Source organism: Crassostrea angulata, chromosome 5 (assembly GCF_025612915.1).
Source record: "Crassostrea angulata isolate pt1a10 chromosome 5, ASM2561291v2, whole genome shotgun sequence".
Taxonomy (NCBI): domain Eukaryota; kingdom Metazoa; phylum Mollusca; class Bivalvia; order Ostreida; family Ostreidae; genus Magallana; species Magallana angulata.
The window spans coordinates 10,464,640-10,487,135 of NC_069115.1; the positions used below are offsets into that span (position 1 = coordinate 10,464,640).

The 22,496-nt window shown below is 30.6% G+C and overlaps 1 long non-coding RNA gene across 2 annotated transcripts; it reads left to right on the top strand.

Moving 5' to 3' along the window:
• LOC128185034 (uncharacterized) lies at positions 1-14,407 on the top strand. Of its 2 annotated transcripts, XR_008243808.1 has the most exons (4): positions 1-399; positions 3,350-3,467; positions 4,826-4,881; positions 12,820-14,407. It is a non-coding gene; the product is annotated as an uncharacterized LOC128185034 (long non-coding RNA). The 2 variants fall into 2 exon arrangements; XR_008243809.1 differs by lacking the exons at positions 1-399; positions 3,350-3,467; positions 4,826-4,881 and adding exons at positions 9,153-9,266; positions 12,021-12,082 and having other exon boundaries at positions 12,820-14,406.
• Positions 14,408-22,496: the final 8,089 nt, after the last annotated feature.

Below are 22,496 nucleotides of genomic sequence, written 5' to 3' on the forward strand. Positions count from 1 at the left end.
TCTCAATTGCTTGTAACATCGTTATTGTGGAGTCCTTTATATGTAGCGTTTGAGACAGTCATACATTCAAAAACCAAGTAAAAAAAGATTGGCGTCAAAATTTTTAGTGATACCTGTGGCATTCTGAAGGAAGGGTAGTATATTTTATACCGCGAAATTTAGTTTTGATATATGTAAACAATTAGATTTAACTATGAATCATAGCTATTAAACTTTCGGAACTTTATATAGGAAACAGTCAGATAAAAGACATAAAAAGTGTTTTTTATATCGAGTGAGAAGTGTTTTGTGATGTGTCTAAGTACAAGCTAACTATGTGTTAAACGCATTTCCGCCAGCATGGGTACATGTGTTTGGTGGATATTGAAGTAAATTTCATGCATAACAGGCAATCAAAATGTAAGTTTTAAATTTTTATTCAGTATATATTATGCGGTATTGTATTGTCCATCGGCCTTTTCGATATGTACTTTTTAAACTGTGATTCGATACAATTCTGTTATAAAATGCAAACCTCTCTTATTTAGAAATCTTTTCACATACGTTGTATACATGTAGCTTGCAATATTATAGATCAACTATTGAAACGAGGCTATATTCAGTTTAGTCTGTTGTCTCTATTAACGTTAACTACATTAATACTAATACAATATTAATTCATTAATACAGGGACGTTACCAAAATTAGCACCTTTAGCCTGCATGCTACACTACGTGTTTATGAATGAAATATATAACAGGAAGTTTTTAGTATATTTTTAGAATGATATTTTTTATTCATAAACTACAAGTATATCAATTTTGATTAAAAGTTTTCATTCAAATTATTTATCGTTAAACAAGTACATTGCATTTACAAAATACAAATGATAAGTTACAGATTTCTTTTGAGTTGGCAATAAACTTACAACGACAAATTTTGATTTAACGTAAAGTATGAAAAGATCGTTTACAATAACTTGTTAATCCTATATACATTTTTTGAGACAAGCCATATAATTTATGGAGTCGGCGAAATCATGAAAACTAGGAGAGGGCAGTTTATGTTTTTGAACTTGGGCTCAATCCCAGTTATAATTTTGTACAATACAAATATGTTCAAATCAAATCATGACAACATAGTTCATATTTACTACGCCTTTATACGATTGTATTTAAACATGGAAATGCTTCCGCGATAGTGGGTTATGTATTTTATTTTTCTTTTCTTCAGCGCTAGCTACCTACATAGCCAAAAGGAACACGAAAGAAAAGCATATTTCAGAGAAATAATGATGATAATTTTATTTTATGTATGAAAATATATATCTTTGGTTCTGAATAGATTTTAACATTTAAGTGTGTGTACTTATGAATGGCAACATAAAACGCTTTGGATGATATCAATTAGACTGTAATTTTTTTCGTAAGTTAGATAGAACTTGTTGAGACATTCCAAATTGATATGATAGTAAAAATAACACTGACATGTTTAATATTTGATAAATTATTACTTGGCAATTGCTAAAATTGCATCTTATTCAAAGTAACATCAATAGAAAGAATAAAATATAGCTTTATCTTTCAGTGACAATTGGCAATGGTACTGTGTTATTTATGTAGCATTATGTTAATACATGTAGGTAAAATTACTAAGACTATCATAAAGAGCAATTTGTTTAAGACTTTGCAGTCTTTTTCACGCTTGAAATATGCATCAATCTTCTAAGGATAAGTGAGAAACAAATAAACAGCTCCTCAGGCATTTTAATTGGCATTCTATAAATTATGTCATTAGTTTTAATGAAGTATCCTATTACGGCTAGTCGTTAAATCTAGATTTATACAAAATAGTCTTTTCAGAAAATATGGAACTGTGTCTTATCCGTTTACGAGGATATATGTAAATAGATTGATTCTAGATATCAACAACTGCAATATAACACTAGTCTCCCTACTAGTGTCCAAAAGAAAAGTCAGAGGGGAATTTAATCAAATACATAAATATTTGGTGCGACTCAAATTCAGTGAAAATGTTCTAAAGAATATCTGTTAAATGGAAGGATATGTATTTCAAGTTTCATTGAATTGATGTAAAGTATCGACATTTCCGTCAATAAATGACGGTGTAAAATTACTTCCTTGTACATTACATGCATGTGAGAGTTTCTATATATTTTAACAGAATGTTATAAATTGTATTGATATCTCAGTTAGTATTGAAAGAAGGATGTGAATGCTTTGTTAGAGGAAGTATTTGATTAACAGATCAAATTTAAGACAAATGCTTCAACTGTCTGCTCTTTCGAACATACTATGAAAAGAACTGTTTTAAAACTGCCTTGTAACTTTTATTTATATCAATTGATATAATTATGTATACTGATTTTCAATTGTAATGCATTGTGTGGCTCACATAATCGATATAAGAAAAATGGAATCTGGTTTATTGCATAAAAATCATAAAGCCAAGAAAGAGATTATTGGAAATAAATGTTCATATTATATATGTTCACAGTTCAGCACTGCTTTTATTTTTTATGTAAATGATACAGATTTGTACTTATGTGAAGAATATATTGTACAAATCTAAAAAACAGGTAGAAATATGGTCGTCACAAAAACTGTTCACGTAATACACGAAGAATTAAGGTTATAAAATAATAGGAAACAATGATCCATACATTTGTCAATCTGTTTTTTATTGTCGAGGAAGTTCTGTGTACACTGGTATACTGACTTTGTGTCTGTCAATTAGTATACAACGTAAAGTAAGTATATCCTTATTGTCATTTGACAAATTGACTATATGTTCCTGTAATATGCAAGCAAGATTAAATTCACTTTCGAAATCAAGCAGATGAGACAATCTTAGAGTGGATTTATAACATACGCATGATCGTAAAAAACAAACTATTGTCCGTTATAAAAATAGTGCTTGTTTGGGAGGAAATCAGTTGAAGTCGACACCCCTCGAAAACCATTGTTAACCGACGCGAAGCGGGTGTCGACTTCAACTGTTATCCTCCCAAACAGGCACTATTTATTTTGTCATACTGAATGTCTTAATTTTTAAGACAATTTTACTGCTTTTATATAGGAATAATGTGAATTCTACAGCGAACCGTACGCGCATAATTTTCGCGCATGTAACAATTTTTAATGTTTCCCGTTGCTAAGTGTGTTGCTAACGCTGAGGGTAATAGAACGGATTATGAACTGCGTCTTAACCAATCAGATTTCAGTATTTAACATGAAAGTATAACAAAACATTTTATAAACCGTAGTTTTCATTGGGTCTCAACTCAGTTGCAAGTAGATTAATTATAGCAATTTCTTTTGAATGCGTTAATCAAGTTGTTTTATTTTAGATAAGAGTTGGTTAACATCTTCTTCACATCAGTTGAGTAACCTGAGTACATAAGACACATTTAAAAAAGGAACCAGTCTAGCTAGAGCGCTCGCCCTGTCACTGTGATGACCACAAGGGTGAAGTATCTCATTTGCTGTTGATGAATGCAAACGAAAAAGATTGAATAAAGATTTTAAAATGTATTATATAAAAACAGAATGTTATTGATTTTCTATAACAAATAACAATAAACGTAATAGAATGGCCCTATTAGTTCATTTCGTATGCATGAAGTATCACACATTGCTGCGTTTCTTTATTAAGTTTTTCATCGGTCTGTTAGAGTATAATTAAATCATTCTTATAGAGAAGTGGGTAAACTTCAAACTTTTAAGACAGTTTACTTATCATATGCATTGTTACTTAATCTTAAAGAATGTGTGTGCTACTACATGTAAATCATGAATATACAACATACTAGCTAGTAATAAAAATACTTTTCGTAATGATTTACAAAATACTATAGATAATAAGACTTCTTCTCCAATGTTGTTTACACCCTAAACACATTCATCAAGTTTCTAAAACATTTCTAGTATGGTATGCTCCTTAAGAATTATTTTATATGCATAACTGAACAGTAATCTGTAGCAATTAAGGCATAAAACATGTTTCACTAAAAACCTTAAGTATAGAAATTTAATTATATTCTCATGGAAAAATCGTGATTCATTATCAATCCCGGAAATAAATTAAACGTCATTGTTGACAAAGTGGAAATTTTTGAACAAGTTTACGAATTAAGGATCGTGTTTTAGTCAACATTGGTACGAACACTTCAAGCTACTCATAATTTTTTTTTTCTACTTTCATTTACTTGAATATTGTTAGGTCTTGAACCTAGCTTTATCTTTGTGAAACAAACTAATTACTTTTATGAACATGCTTTAAACGCATTTGCATTGACATCACACAATTTTTTGTACTTGCATATAGTACGCTGGATTTGCGTGCACTTTTGAACAATCAGTTGATACGTTGAGCGCGCACACTTAAAAACCCCCGACCTAAGGCGAAGTGTCGTAAGAAATTATAAATGAATTAGATATGGAATAACTAAAACCTTTTAAAGCTATGTTCAAAACATACATTTTTGAAAAAGACATATGGTTTGATCATGATCATACATGTGCAGATATATATATATATAAAAAAAGAATTGATGTACTTATTGAATAATAAAACTATGTAAATATATTTAAATGCTTCTTGTAAGATAGGTGCAATATTCATAACGCATAATATCAAAAGCATAATGGTCAGCATATGACGTTGTTTTCTATAAAAAAGAAGTTATTTTAACTATGCTGAATCTGTAACCGTTTTTACAGATTAAACTCATCTAAATATATGAATGAAACTAAAATGAAAAAAGGAATATATAATGAGTATCGAAACAACTTAATAAATTAAAGATTATGACGTATATTTTCAGATGGTTTGCAAGGCTGCGATAAGTTTGATGTTTGTGTTATCGATTATCTCCAAAAAGTGAGCAACACATTAAATTTACGTTTTTGGTAACAGATATAACAAAGGTTCATTACTTTACTCTCTACTAACGAAATGGTCCATGATTAAAATTGGATCTAGATGTTGGCTCCTTTTATTAATACAAGTTAGAGTAGACGGGGGGTTTGTTTCTTCAAAAGTATGTTACTATAATTTCCTCTGCTCGCATTCAGCATCTATACCTGTGTTTTACTCCTTGTAAGCCTAATTCAAATTTCAGTTTTCAATTACTAGTCAACATGTTCAGAAAATAATTTAGTGTGGGTTTAAGGAGATCTTGACTTTTTCATAGTTCCACTATTTTATAATAGGCTTGGCATAGTTCAGTGTCATTCTTTAATTTATAATAATTCATTCTATTAGAAATTCATATTTTCTCATTTTTCGTCTGTACACAGAGCCAATGGTATCATTTGTAAAGGTCTGATGTTTCCAGGGGTACAAAAATGTCCTAAGGAAACGGAAACAACCAAGGAATCTTCTTCATTGTCTACGAATCCTTCTCTTCCTCGGCAATTTGTAAACTGGTCGGAAACAACGCCACAGCAGACATATTCACAAGATCCTGTCACTAGCGTGTCATCTTCATTCAGTGTCAATGAAGTGTCTGTATTGATGATTGGACTGATAATTTGTAATCTGTGACGTGAATGCTAGTCATCGAGTTAATAAGAAGAACAGTTAACATCTGAATTTATCTTTTTATTCTTGAACATTCTTTTATTTCGAAAATATCACTATGTCCCACACAGACAAAATTATACAAGATAGATATTAAGTAGTTTTTTTTTCAGCAAATTCATGTTTGTTTATTCTACTTATAAACCCTGAATCAAATTAGCTTTAAGATCATATCATATACACTGTTTTTAGAATATCTAAAACAAAATTTAGTTCGTCTGTCATTTACATTTCATTGCTATACATAACACGCTTAGTAATTGTCATTCTCCAGACGGATTCGAACTCATGATATGCGGTTCAGAAGCCAAATACTTTAACCACTAAAATATGACGATCTACAATCTAATGAATGATATACATAGTTTAACAATACATTTCAATCCCCATCTTGTGACATAGTGTCTTAAAAATTATAAGTCTATGTGTAGTGAGGTACCTTGATTTAAGTATTAGAATGATACTTATCAGAATTTTGGGAATTAAAAAGGAATTGACGTAACATGCAATTCGGCGCTATCGTTATAGTTATGATTGATTGTTTGATCACCTAATATGCCGATGGTCTTGATGTAGACATGTATATTAAATTAAAAAAAACTCATGTGTTCTTTTATTTGTAACATATACGTAAATATGCACATGTAAGAGTTATCTTTCTTACAATTTGGGTTATCAAGTTATTACATTTGATACATACTTGGTTAATTTTCTTATTGTTCAACCAATAAGTTTGTTCTTAATTTTCTAATTGTTCAACCAATATGATTGTGAAGTTCATAAAATAAAAGATATAAATAAAGCTTCGATTCATAAATTATGATGCATAAGGCATATCGGCTCTTTTGTAAAAATCGGCTACGTGTATCTTGTGTATTAAATGCAAACCTCCTTTGAAAAAACCACAACCTAAAAAATAATTTAAAAGTGAATTTATAACTTTTGTCATTGTAAAGCATGATTTTGCATGACTGCATGTGAAACGAGAATGCCTTTACTGAAAATCCCTTACGGTGTGGTTGATCTTTCAGATTGATCTGAATGGTAAAGGTGCATCACTTGTTTCAGAGGAAAATTGTCTTAAAATATTTCTCTTTACCGTGCAAAATATTTATAACAATGTCCAAGACGAAACGGGCAGTACACATAAACAGTCAAAAGGTTTTGTCACGTGTAATTGATTTCATTAAGAATTGCCTTTGTCAATTTGAATTTCGATTTAAAAGATGATTTATTTATTATGTTATTTACATATTTATATATTTATAATTTCATAATTGTGATCATAATGAGGTTTTGTTAGATATCTGTATCTGAATAAAGAATAAAAATCGTCACCGGTTTTATTCCTCTCAAAGTTTTCCGATATCATGTATGATTCATTGATGTTATCTTTTTGAGATTCGAACGTAGTTTGCTCTATGTTGTAGCGAATTATTTATCATTTGAAGTGATGTGACGTTTTTAAATATGTAATTCGACAGATTGTAAACAATATGGGCTAGTGAAGTGTGACTTCCTGTTGTAGCTTTTATACGAAAGACGTTAGGAAAATAAAAACTCATATTCATGTTACTCCAATATGATTTCGCATTTACTTAATGAATTAAATGCAAACTGAATGATGTTTACTATTAAAGGTGTTCAAATATTGAAATTATTTAACGTTTGTATTTTCTTTTTTAATGTATGACATACACATGAATTGAAATCATACAATATTTAATTCGGAAATCACAAAAATTCACAAGGAGTTTATCCTAACAGCACAATGAAAACAGAACGTTTTGGCTGTGTTTCTTTAGCTTACACAGGAAATGAAGGAAATCATGCCGCCTCAGTGAGTATTAAAAGAAGGATGTGAATGCTTGGTTAGAGGAAGCATTTGATTAACAGATCAAATTTAAGACAAATGGTTCAACTGTCCGCTATTTCTAACATACGATGAAAGTAACTGTTTTAAAACTGCCTTGCAATTTTTATCTATATCAATTGATTTAAACAATAATATGGTTTCTTTGGTGATTCATTCGGGATATGAAGGTAGCGACATTACAGAAAAAATACATAACCCGGGTTAGCGGGTTATGTTATTTTTTTCTGCAATGATCGCTACCTTCATAACTCGAATGAATCACCAAATTAAGCATTTTATTGTGTATATTAACATCTTTCGTTTAGCTTATTGATAAATTGATTATGAAAAGTAAGTAAAATTTACTAAATTACTTTTAATGTACGTAAGTACGTTAACTAAAAGAAACAGCCAAATCGTCTCCTGTGAGACTTTGATTCTGAAATCGTCATGATTATTTCGTGCAGTCCGTGAATTTTCCTAGGTCGTTGTAGGGTTGGACCAATCGATAAACAGGGCGTGTCAATATCTATCCTGTCATTTTCTTGTCAGTTTCAGCCACTGAAGATTTCGACCAATCGATAAACGGAGCGTGTCGATTTCAGTCTGGCTGTTTCTATAGAGCTATGAATTAACTATAAGTTTCCGTAAGAAATAGAAGGTATAATACTTGTTGGATGTAATATATAATTATGTATACTGATTTTCAATTGTAATGCATTGTGTGGCTCACATAATCGATATCAGAAAAATGGTATCTGGTTTATTCCATTAAAAAACGTAAAACAAAGAATAAAATGATTTAAAATAAATGTCCATATAATGTATGTTCACAGTTCACCACTGCTTTTATTTTTGTTTTAAATGATACAGATTTGTACTTATGTAAAGACGACATTGTACAAGTTAACAAAACATGTAGAAACATGGTCGTCACAAAAACTCTCGACGTAATACACGAAGAATTAAGGTTATAAAATAGTAGGAAACAATTATTCATACATTTGTCATTTTTTTTATATTCGAGCAAGTTCTGTGTACACCGTTATACTGACTTTGTGTCTGTTAATTAGTATACAACGTAAAGTAAGTATATCTTTATTGTCATTTGACAAATTGACTATATGTTCCTGTAATATGCAAGCAAGATTAAATTCACTTTCGAAATCAAGCAGAGGAGACCATCTTAGAGTGGATATATAACATAATGCATGATCGTAAAAAAAAACAACTATTGTCCATTATATAAATAGTGCCTGTTTGGGACTGTAATAGTTGAAATTGACACCCCGAGAAAACCATTGTCAACCGACGCAAAGCGGAGGTTGACAATGGTTTTCGAGGGGTGTCGACTTCAAATGTTATCCTCCCAAACAGGCACTATTTATTTTGTTACACTGAATGTCTTAACTTTTAAGACAATTTTACTGCTTTTATATAGGAATAATGTGAATTCTACAGCGAACCGTACGCGCATAATTTTCGCACATGTAACAATTTTTAATGTTACCCGTTGCTAAGTGTGTTGCTAACGCTGAGGGTAATAAAACGGATTATAAACTGCGTCTTAACCAATCAGATTTCAGTATTTAACATGAGAGTATAATAAAACATTTCATAAACCGTAGTTTTCATTGGGTCTCAACTCAGTTGCAAGTAGATTAATTATAGCAATGTCTTTTGAATGCGTTAATCAAGTTGATTTTTTTTTCAGATAAGAGTTGGTTAACTTCTTCTTCACATCAGTTGAGTAACCTGAGTACATGAGACACCGTTCAAAAAGGAACCAGTCTAGAGCGCTCGCCCTGTCACTGTGATGACCACAAGGGTGAAGTATCTCATTTGCTGTTGATGAATGCAAACGAAAAAGATTGAATAAAGATTTTAAAATATATTATATAAAAACAGAATGTTATTGATTTTCTATAACAAATAACAATAAACGTAATAGAATGACCCTATCGGTTCATTTCGTATGCATGAAATATCACACATTGCTGTGTTTACTTATTACGTTTTCCATCGGTCTGTTAGAGTATAATTAAATCATTCTTATAGAGAAGTAAAACTTCAAACTTTAAGACAGATTACTTATCATATGCATTGGTACTTAATCTTAAAGAATGTGTGTACTACTGAATGAAAATCATGAATATACAACATACTAGATAGTAATCAAAATACTTCCCGTAATGATTCATTTACAAAATACTATATATAAAAGGACTTTCACTCCACTGTTGTTTACATTCTAAAGACATAATCAAGTTTCTCTAACATTTTTAGTATTGTATGCTTCTTAACAATTGTTTTATATCCATTACTGAATAGCAACTGAATAGCATATGTTAGCAATTAAGGCATAAACATGTTTCACTAAAAACCGAAAGTATAGAAATTAAATCATATTCTCATGGAAAAATCGTAAATCATTATCATCGAGGAATTAAACATCATTGTCAACAGAATGGAAATTTATTAACACGTTTATGAATTAAGGGTGGTGTTTTAGTCAACATTGGTACGAATACTTCAAGCTACTCTTATCTTTTTCCTACCTTTCATTTACTTAAGTTTTGAACATCTATACTTATAAATTAAGACATTTTGCAAATAAACCACTACATGCCTACACCAGAGTAACTGCTTACACCTTTATTGGTATTTCAACACGTGTGAGGTGATGTCCGTAAGCTATGATTGAATTTTAACTGATAAGTAATTATTGTGAAATTAATCAAAAACCTACTTTCATTTTCGATAAACAAGCCCAAAATAGCAAAAATGAGAGTAAGGTGATGGACACGCTTTGGCGATCCAAGTCAGGGGTAGTTTGCATCAAAATATTTACTTGCAATGAAATAATATTGAATGATTACGTAAAGAACAAATATATTTACTGGTAACTTATTTAACGTATAGAAAGAAGTTATGATTTGACAAATGCTGAACAAATGAAATGAGCCAATTCGTTTCTTGAATGCGCGATTTTAGTTCTGATGGATAGAACGCTTGCGAAGCACAACCTCTGGTGATAGAATGGGATAGAACATTCCAAAACGGGGTAACCAAGAACGCGGGTTGACTAATCCACGTCATGGCGAAAAGTGTAGGACGAGTTCACTATGCAACGCGGACATCTCTGGTTATACAAAAAAGTAAATAAAGAAAATTGAATAATTTAAAGCGGTTTTAGTTTTGATAGGAACAAACTTTTCAGAACGGGATGCCAAAGGAACGTGGGTTGACTAATGAAAGTCATGGCAGAAAGTGTAGGACGAGTTAACCATCGGGTAGTTACTTTGGATCTGACAACTTTGGTTTGAAATATGCAAATAAATATGCCTACACTAGCGGTTTTTTTTTAATTTCATACGTTTTAATACCACGTCAGATTGGGAGTAAACCTCAGACATTAATTTCAAATTTGCTATGCTTAAAACAGATTTGTTATGCTTAAAACGGAAAAGTTGAATGATGGGGGATAGGAACCTTTCCCTCCCCATTTTTTAGAAATCATCGCCTATCTGAAATTCGTACTCGGGACAGTGATAAAAATTATTATGTAATTTGATCTAAAGAACAAAATTTAGAGATACGACGCACTAAATACCTATTCAATAGTTTGAAATAAAAAAAAATTCAATCCTGCAACAAAAAAAAAATGAAGGTCACGTACACACATACAACATCAGTTTAAATTTTTCATCCCTGTCCGCTCCTCTGAATATCCAGCCACGCAGTTAGTTTTGTATTTCAATTTTTAAACAATAGGTTCGGAAAGCAATAAAGACAAATTTCGGAAACAGTATATACAACAATGAACAAAACATATGGTTGAACATTTTTACATTGTATCATATAAATGTGTAAAGTGTAAATTCCCGCACTTGCGCGGGATATCATCTAGTAATTCTAAAAAAGAAAATATTGTTAACTCTTGCACGTAGCTTCATCTTTGTCATACAAATTATTCACTCTTATGAACATGCTTTAAACGCATTTGCATTGACATCCCACAGTTTTTTGTGCTTGCATGAAGTACGCTTGATTTGCGTGCACTTTTGAACAATCAGTGGACACTGGTTGTCCGGTGATTATAAAGAAAGCACAAAGATGATATGATTATGATAAGTTGAGCGCGCATATACAAAAAAAAAACCCATACTAAGACCAAGTGTCTTTAGAAATTCAAAAAAGTAAATATAGAAGTAGTAAACACTTTTTAAGTTGTGTTCCAATTTTATTCAAAACATAATTTTTTTAAAACGTCATAGTTTGATCATGATGATTCATTTGCAGATACATATAAAATGAATTGGTGTACTAATTAAATAATAAAACTATGCAAATATTTTTAAATGCTTCTTGTAAGATATGTGCAATATTCATAACGCATAATATCGAAAGCATAATGATAAGCATGTGACGTTGTTTTCTATAAAAGAGGTAATTTTAACTACACCGAATCTTAAACAGTTTTTTCAACTAATCAAAATTTATGAATGAGACTTGACTGAAGTTAGACATATAAAATGAATATCGAAACATTATAAATTAAAGATTATAATGTATTTTTCAGATGGTTTGCGATGCTGCGATCATGACAAGATTGATTTTTGTGTTGTTGATATTCTCCAAAAAGTGAGTAACACATTAAATTAACGTTTTAGTAAGATATATAACAAACGTTCATTACTCGACTCTCTACCAACGAAATTATCAAATGATTAAATGACCAAATGACTAATATTTGATCTATACTTTTGGGCCACACTAATATAATTTCTGTTCGTCTGACATTCAGTGAAAAGGGGTGCGAGCAGAATAGAATTATGTTTTGTAGTTTTAGGCGGTACATATATTTTGAGCGGACGGTTATTCTTCTACTTGTCTCTGATATATAAATTAAAACTATTGAAAATACAAGAATAAAGCGGAAATAGAACAGAAAACAGCGCAGAATTTCCTGGATGCGGGTAATTAATGATATTATTTGTATAGTTTTATTTAAATAATAGCAAGCGGGGTCTTACGAACAAAAAATTATACTGGTGTAGCATTGGCATCTTTTATTAATACAAGTTAGAGTAGACAGGGGGTTTGTTTCTTAAAAGTATGTAACAGTAACTGTAATTTCCTCTGCTCGCATTTAGCATACATACATCTGTTTTACTCCTAGTCAGCCTAATTCAAATTTCAGGAAAAATCACTTGTCAACATGTTCAGAAAATCATTTAGTGTGGGTTTAAGGAGATCTTGACCTTTTCATAGTTCCACTTTTTTTATAATAGGCTTGGCCTAGTTCAGTGTCATTCTTTAATTCATAATTAATCATTCTATTAGATATTCATATTTTCACATTTTTCGTCTGTACACAGAGCCAATGGTATCATTTGTAAAGGTCTGATGCTTCCAGGGGTACAAGAATGTCCCAAGGAAACGGAAACCACCAAGGAATCTTCTTCATTGTCGACGAATCCTTCTCTTCCTCGGCAATTCGTAAACTGGTCGGAAACAACGCCACAGCAGACATATTCACAAGATCCTGTCACTAGCGTGTCATCTTCAATCAGTGTCAATGAAGTGTCTGTATTGATGATTGGACTGATAATTTGTAATCTGTGACGTGAATGTTAGTCATCGAGTTTATAAGAAGAACAGTTAACATCTGAATTTATCTTTATATACTTGAACATTTTTTTTTCGAAAATATCTCTATGTCACACACAGACAAAATTATACAAGATAGATATTAAGTATGTTTTTTTTCAGCAAATTCATGTGTGTTTATTCTACTTATAAACCCTAAATCAAATTAGCTTTAAAATCATATCATATACACTTTTTTCCAGGATATCTAAAACAAAATTTAGTTCGTCTGTCATTTACATTTCATTGCTATACATAACATTTTCAGTAATTGTCATTCTCCAGACGGATTCGAACTCATAATATGCGGTTCAGAAGCCAAATACTTTAACCACTAAAATATGACGATCTACAACCTAATGAATGATATACATGAGTTAATCCCGACAACACAATAAAAACAGAACGTGTTGGTTATGTTTACACAGGAAATAATATAATTATAGAAGCATGCATCATAATCTATGAATCGAGGCTTTATCTATATCTTTTATTTTATATACTTCACAAACTTATTGTTGAACAATTAGAAAATTAAAAACAAACTAATTGGTTGAACAATGTTAAATTTGGAAATCACAAAAATTCTCAAGGAGTTAAACCTGACAACACAATAAAACAGAACGTTTTGGTTGTAATTACACAGTAAATGAAGGAAATAATGCCGCCTGATACATGTACGTCTATTTTACAACCATTAAGCATTCTCATTCAATATCTTAAACCTTGATCCATAATTATTTGTTTTTTAAAACACTAAATGGTATGAAAATCAACAATTGTTAAACTTTATCTAATTTGTATCATGCTGTGAATGTAAAATTTGACTTGTTTGTTGCTGTTGTTGAACCTTGATATATACACGGAAGTGAACAGCTAATTATTTAAGCCTTGAAGGAAATGCTTTAATAAACAGGAAGACCAATGACTGAAAAGTCTGCAAACAAAGGTTAATACTTTCTGATTTTTTTTTTTAATTTTGTATGCTACATAAATAACTTAATAATCATCAAGTTTATTTCTTGGATATTTCAAAATTCAGTGCATCTTATCTTGTTAAAAAATTGAACGCTAGAATTAACTTTTTATCAAAATACTATGTTTAACAGCTTTCTTTTAAAAGGCCAAAGGTTGTACATGTACATTTTGTACATGTAAATGTATCCATTAGATGACAAATGAGTTCAGTTCGTATATAGTGAGTACAAAATATACATTTTCTTTTTGTTATGACTATCAGAAAAGCTGCTTGAGGCATAAAACTTAAAACGAGGATAGAGACTTCAGTGTCTGTATGGTGTGTTATGAATAAATATATTGTTGATGACTTTGTCATCTACGCAAACAATATTCTATTTCCGTAAAGTAGATGTAATATGGTTCCTTATGTAAGTAGACAGTACTAGTGCTAAAGAATTGTTTAAGATGATATTTGGAGATCAATCGCTTTATTGAAAAAAATTTGCATAGCCGTGGTTTCAAAAACAAGATCACTCTAGATGTAGTTATTAAGTGTGTATGTGTACAAAAAGGCAGCCTTTTGGCTACTATTCCCAATATTTCAACTCTACGGCTACATACGGCATATTGTAATGTAATATCATTCAGTCTTAGAATAGAATGATCATGGTAAAAATTAAACCTCACATGCCAATACGCATCATTTGAATAAATCGTGTTTGTTCCTGTATTTTAGAAGTAATAAATGAGGGCGTTGTTACGCACTTCAATAACTCATCAATTTGGAATAAAACCCGAAATGCATTAATCTGGGGACCAAGTCGACACACTTTAAGCATAGTACATGTATATATGGTATCGTAGATTTTAACACACTTGATATGCTGTAATACATTTTAACACACTTTGAAAGAATAGATGTGCAGGTTTGGTCGAAATACTTCATACCTTGAAATCGACAATTAACTAATTTAGCTTTGTTTAGCTCTATGAGATGCATTAAAGATGAACCTACAGAAATCTCAGCTAACTTGAGAAATGGTTTTCTCGATTTAAAATCCTTCTAATAAGCTCACGTTGTTTTCAACTCGCAAAATTTGTAGCATCCAAATACTTTCCTTTTTTTATTTTCGTGAATATGTACGCAGAACGTTTACCCCTTTACAATGGATAATTATTTGAAACCAAAAAAAATGGCCTTGCCAAATACATTTATTTAATGGAGATCAGTTGAAGACTTATTTCAAATGGCTATTATTCTATGTGCTTATGAAAATATCTTATGGGAAAAAATATGCGTTAAGTATGTATATGAAACACAATATGATTTTTAAGATTATTAGAACGAGAAAAAAATTCCATTATCCTTGTATTTATTGATAAAATCTAAATGTTTTTAAAAGGCAACTCTCTCATATTCATATTATTAGTGACTGTAAAGTTAAAATTTCGAGAGAGTTTATGTTTAAACAGCTAAAAAAATTACATACCATGGGAGAAACCTTTGTTAGTGTAGCTCGGTTTTTTCATGATATTTCTGACTATAAACATCAACGCTTATCACCTATTTCTTTTTTTTTTTGTTTACTCTACTTGTTGTTTGGCGACGGGTAGATTACGGGTGGAATAGATGTTCTTGTAATTGAACTGTAATGTTTGTTATCTCCTCTCTGTTTTCAAAGACAGTTAAGAACGTTGTTTACTATGGGTTTGAGTCTTCAAATCCGTATTGTTAAAAAGTTCAAGGTCAGGAGTAAAATTTGTTCTAAACACCAAAAGTATTTGTGAAATCAATTATTATTGACATAATATTCGGTATTTTTACTTAATGTATATTATGGAATTAATGAGGCCGAGTACAGAACGAGTACGCACGCTTTCGCGCAGCGTTTCATTTGTATTGTGGCGTCATCTTTTTGCTTTGTTGACGCCATGGCGTGATGGTTTCAACTGCAGATGTTCAGCGAAATTTGTTGAAAATAGCTCGTTTGATGCGTAAAATGGATATTGTATTGTGGAATAAACATAAATGTATCTAAGTATAAGCTATATTTGGGCTCGGGTAGAAAACGTGAAGCGGGTTCAGCAAGCCTAGCTCTCTTTCAGGTTTTCTTAACCCGCCTAAATATAGCTTAATTCATATATTGTAAGACAGTAAGCATGTATTTTATATCAATGACCCATATGTGATGTTATATATTTATTTATTACTTAAATATGTCTGAATGATTTAATAATCATTAAAAGATCACCATTTCCGTCTTTGTCAAATAAAAAAAGCCATAATCCGACAAATCTTGGAAATTGGGCATACAAAAAGACAACTTTGATAAGATCCCAGGGGGTAAAAGGTTTTTTTTTTAATTCGACCGTTGGATGCCTTTTAGCAATAACTTTAATATATAGAACAGAAAAAGAAATATCTAGGGCAAAAATTAACAAAAATGTGCAAGATTGATACATTTCAAACAAAATCCCATAGGGTCCTATGTTAAACAAACTTTGAGATGACCCCCCCCCCCAAAAAAAAAAAACAAAAAAACAAAAAAAAAAAACGGTGTGGTAAATGTCTTATTTTTTTTATCTTAAAATAATAATTATATCAGTAGGAATTCATGTAAAAATTTTCATTCAAAAATCTAGGACAGAACAAATAAGACCCGGCCTCGTTAAGCTCAAACAAAATGTGACTTTTAGCAAAACAGAGGAAATTCAAACTAAATTTTCAGGTTTTGTTTTTCACTGAAATATTTTTAATAGAACTATAATATTTAAAGTTAAGAATTTATTTGTTAGTCAATATAATTATTTTTCCTATTTTCTGTTGGTTTTATCTCGCTTTTTCATTTAATGAAAACTTAACACTTTGCATTTATTTAATGTTACTGCCATTCAGAAACTGTATTTCAGTTGTTAAGCAATTTTTATTATTTTCACATTTAAAAAAAATTCAATCACAGTGTAAAACCTTTCCTAAATTTTCAAAAAATATTCAATGGCCATATAAAAGGTCATTGACCTACTTCTTTAAAATTGACCTAGTTTTTTGAAAGTGAAGAATAACACTACCATGTAAGTTCTATAACACACAATAGATGGTTTTTTTTATCATCATCAGTCGAATTTTCTTTTCATTCTGAGTAAACGTCATCATTAATCATGATAATTTCACCAGTAGTGTTTAAAAAGCATCAGAACAGACTATGATTTTTTTTATAAGTGTTTTAACTTGGTCCCAAATAATGTAACGCTTTTTGTTTTATTTTTCGAGGTGAGTTGGTTTTTTTTTTACCTTTAATGCACTTTTCTATTTTTTGTTCACAGTAAGTAATATTTTTTTAAGTTCGATGACACAAACAGTTTTTATTTTCGCCAGTTTAAAAAAAACAAAAAAATTGGATTGATAAATGCAAAATGCCAAAACCTGAATAGTGTACTACATTGTTACTTGCATTTATAACAAACAATTTTGTCTTTAGTAAAATCGGTGTAAAAAAGAGGACACAAAGAAAGAAGTTTCATTTTCACCATCACAAAGTGTCGCTAGGGGTGTAGTCGATACGTTGTATTCTATTAGTATCCTTTGGATTCAGGAATGATGCATTGGAGATTTAAGTGTAACATTCTGTTACTATTGTATTTATTTTTCAATTACATCGAAAGTGATGAAGACATCCCGACATATATTGAGTTAGCACATTAATTAGTCAAATTATCTAAATAATTTTTTTAATACATGTTATTATGAGGATGCTCATTTCTAGATTATTTAATGTATATATCATCACTATATTTTTAAACGTAAATGTGATACTTTCTTTATTTTTAGGGAGTACAAAAATTGCTGTTTTGGTTATTTTTGGAACTCTGCAATCAATATGTGCGAAAGTAAGTCTTACAACATCTACGTATTCAAGTTAAAATTAAATGCAATACAAATATTTGTAGCATTATGACTTTGAAAAAAACTTGGAAACGGAAATTTTCTTTTGATATGTATTTTTCAAGCATTTTAACACTGACTATGAATATTTGTTTATTTGATAATGTAGATTGTTTCCCTGGATATATAGGAATGAACTGTTCATCTAAATGTCCTTTTCCAACATATGGAATAAAGTGTCAAGCAATTTGTAACTGTAGTAACGAACAATGCGATGTAACTACAGGTTGCAATATTGTAACAACAGGTAATGTCCATTTATATATAGTGGTTTTTATCATCTATCATCAGTTCAGTAAACTTTGAATGATGTACTTTAATCAAATAAAAAGGAATTAAAGATGAAAAAGTATGAGCACATAATATTAGATTTTTACATGCACGATACATGTATTAAAAGTTCTCTAAAGTTAAAATCTTCTAATATTCGTAATTAATAATACGTCGACTTGGTTATTGTTTAGTTTCTTGCAATATCTGAAACATTATAAATCGTATGAAAATAGAAAACTTGCAATACAATGTGTTCAAACTTAAACTTCAATAATGATGAAAAAATTTAATTAAGTAAAAAGGAGAATAAAGAATATTTGTAGCTTAATCTCAAAACATTATGGAATCGCATTTTACTTTTAACTTATATGTTTAAATTTAAACGTCAATGCAGAATGTATACCAGGATATAGAGGACAAGATTGTTCTTCTGAATGTCCTTATCCTTCATATGGAAGAAAATGTGATGGGATTTGTAATTGTAGTAAGATTCATTGTGATGTCTCTACAGGATGCAATACTGTAACTACAGGAATGAGGGTCTAGAGATACAGTAGTTACGCTGATCTATTTATTGTTTCAACCAATTATTCTGTGCTGTACCTTATTGAACTAGAAATATCGTAAACGTACATCAATCAAAGTTGAACATTACCGAGAACGGATAAATCATATTGTCGTTGAAGTTCTTATGTTAACTATTGCACATAACGAAAACAGGCATAAATGGATAACATATTTTTGTGAAGGAAAGAGTAATCTACAAAAGACATACCCAATGTTCTTAGAATTATTATTTCAATAATAAATAGTAGGGATGTCAAATCGGTCAATTTTTAGTACTCGGTTACTCGGACGTTTTTCCGATCGAGTACCCGGGTACTCGGTAAAAGTGTAAATAAATATGAACAAGTACATTGATAACTCACTGTAAAAAATATTTCCAGACCTTTGAAGTCGGTGGCGGCATTTTAGGTCTGTTTAATTTCTCTACTGTGTGCTATCTAATTTATATAATAGACTATATAAACGATGTTCTGTGAAAACAAATCATTAAAGTAAGTCAAACATAAGGGTAGAAGACAGCCAAAGGTCACGATAATTACTATATAAACACTCCCACAGGCGATAACAGTCATTTAGCATATTTAGAGGCGTAGGAAATCCTAATTACTGTATGTATAAGTGCACTGGACATTTTGAATTTTAAAACCGATGTTTTAATGCATTATTAAATAAACTTAGAAATATTAAAAAATATTCATCCGAGTAACCGAGTACCGATTTTATTATTCGATACTCGGACGTTCGATCGAGTACCCGGTTAACCGGGTACTCGTTGACATCCCTAATAAATAGTCATTTGCTGAATGAAAAAAAATCGGTACTACTTATTCTAAAATTAAACTAAAATAAAATCGACTGACAAATCATTTCGGCGCGTGTAGCTGTGTTCAAATAAATATGCTTCACAAGGGTCGAAAATCAAATGATCAAACTACCATTTTAAGGTATTTTTCATCTGACATGTTTAAAATTTACTTAATTTATATTTAACTAGAATTGTAAGGTTTGAATATTGTTTTAAGAAATGAAGACAATAATTTTTTCTATTCATCCACGTATCAAAGAAAAAATTGTCCGGAAAACTTAATCAATGCGCGTAGCGCATTGATGAAAAAGTTTTCCGGTCAATTTTTTCTTTGATACGTCGATCAATAGAAAAATGTTTATCTTCATTTCTTATTATTTGATACAACATTTTCAAATCAAAAAATGTAAAGTGTCATTGATCAAAAATGTAAATTATGTAAATGAAGCGGCGCGTATGAATACAAAACAACAACAGCAACAATATTTAAAATGGATGCGCCTTCTGCTGATGCAGAGGTACATGTATTGAGCTGAATTTAATAGATTAAACACAAATAATGAGTTAAATTCTGAACCGGCTGAATTGAAAACGAAACAAAAAATACACACAATAGCTTGTGATATTATTCACTGTGCAGAAAAATTCGTAATGAATCTAGTTTTCATGTAAGATCGCTGGAATATGCAACTGGACATAACTATCCAATGAGAGGCGATCGTGGACGAAAATAGTTGATATGGCGACAAAGAATAGCATGTATAAGGAACTTTTGTAAACGTTGTGGTAACTAGATAGCCAGTGATGTACTTAAATTGTATATCTGCCGTTTGGAATGCGCCGAAGGAGTTGATGTATACGTCTTACTCATAGCTTTGTTTTACGATGCTTATATTCTGATGACCGATCATGTACGTGTGTAAATTTAAAAATCATCCTTACCAAATTTGAACAGCAGTGTTACCGTGAAAATACATGTATATATGTTCGTTATAATTATTCAGGAAAAGGAACAGCCAGCAATGTTAATTGATCTCAAGCAGAGGAAATCGTTAGAAGACGCTTAATTTTCTATTTCGTGAATCAAATAATGTGTTTTGTTTCCTTTTGAAGGTTAAACTTTCAGGTTTTTATGTTTATAAAGTCGTATTTTGTTTGCTGACAATAAAACAGACACAACTTTACTCTTTGTTGACAGTGTTTATTTTGGAAATTCCCGCTCTATAAATAGTGTTAAATCAGAACAGTTTAGAAAAGTAGATCCGGCTAAATTTTATTGATGCAGGTATCATAGAAATTTTTCGACCAATCAGAAGCGTCAATATCTCATCAAACGAATAAATATTGTTGATAAATGATAAAATGATTACACACTATTAATCAATTTCTATCAATTTCACTTATATTACTAAGTTTATTGTAACTTGCCTCTAGCTATAGGCTGTTTTTAAAATTATATAAGCTATTAAAATTAGCTATTTAACTGTTCGTAAGTTTTACATATTATTAAGACTTTATACCAGAATATGAACGGACTGAAAAGCTCATATACTGGCCATTTTGTAAAAGAACAATCCGGTATTAGCTTTGAAAGCTCATCAAAATGTAATTTGATTGAAAAATCATATTTTAAAAACACACTCTGAAGTGTCTTATTATTAAATCACATCAGTGAAAAAATACAGTATTTATGTTATCGTTTTAATAATGCTAAATAAGCTCATAAAACATCAATTCTACACCAGTGTTCCGTCAAAAAATAGCCCTTGTTAGATTCTTAACTTTGATTATTATTTTTATGCTAAATTGTATAATAGTAAAAAAAAATTGAAAATATGATCTTTATTTTCCTTTCATAATGATTTAATGAACATTTAATAAAATGTACTTTTGATTTTTTGTCAAGTCGGAAACCGGACACAACTCCTTCCTTCAGAATGATAAAAAATATATATATAGAGAGAGAGAGAGAGAGAGAGGAGAGAGAGAGAGAGAGAGAGAGAGAGAGAGAGAGAGAGAGAGAGAGAGAGAGAGAGCGCCTTGGTACAGCAAAAATACTTAAACAAATGAAACAGAATGCGACAGCGATCCTAATTAAATAAATTGTTTATACTGTTAGCGCTTTCAGCCATGTTGGCTCTTAAGAAAGTTATACAAAATTTATAAAAATTAAAATCGTTGTTTGTAACGTTGTCAATGACGTCGTGTTTCTAAAGTTCATTATGACGTCACAATGTACATCAAGGTAGCGATGGTGTGAATTTTATCAATGCAGTTAGGCAAAAAATGTAAGTAATGCATAGACATATGATTAAACACATATATATGATAAATATATTTTCCGTTAAGTTTTGGGTTAAATATTTTAATGAAATAGTCCTCTTTTGTAGTTATTTTAATAAAATATTCCTCTTTTGTGCAACTTGTCCAACCTGTGGGGAAAATTATATTGGTCAGACTAACTAGCTCAACGCCCTAGTGGGAGCCCACAAACAACAATTAAAGGACGAAAAAGTAAGATACACTCCATGTTCGGAACATTTTGCGAAGTGTGGAAAGGGAACATTTAAAATATTTCCATTTTACAAAATGAAATCGCCCGAACTACAAAAGAGGACTGTTTATTTTGTTTTTAACCGTGTAATTTATTTCTTTTGTCATGAAGAAGGGACTTGTGTTTGACAATATCAATGGTTTGTGTCGTTAGCCATTTTTAGTGCTTTATATATTCAGTTTACTGGCTCACTATCTACATTTATACATTAGATCCGACACTTTAGAGATGCATAGTGGTTTTGATTTTAATCTGTGATATATATATATACATATATAAATATATGATGTTAAAGATAGAACAT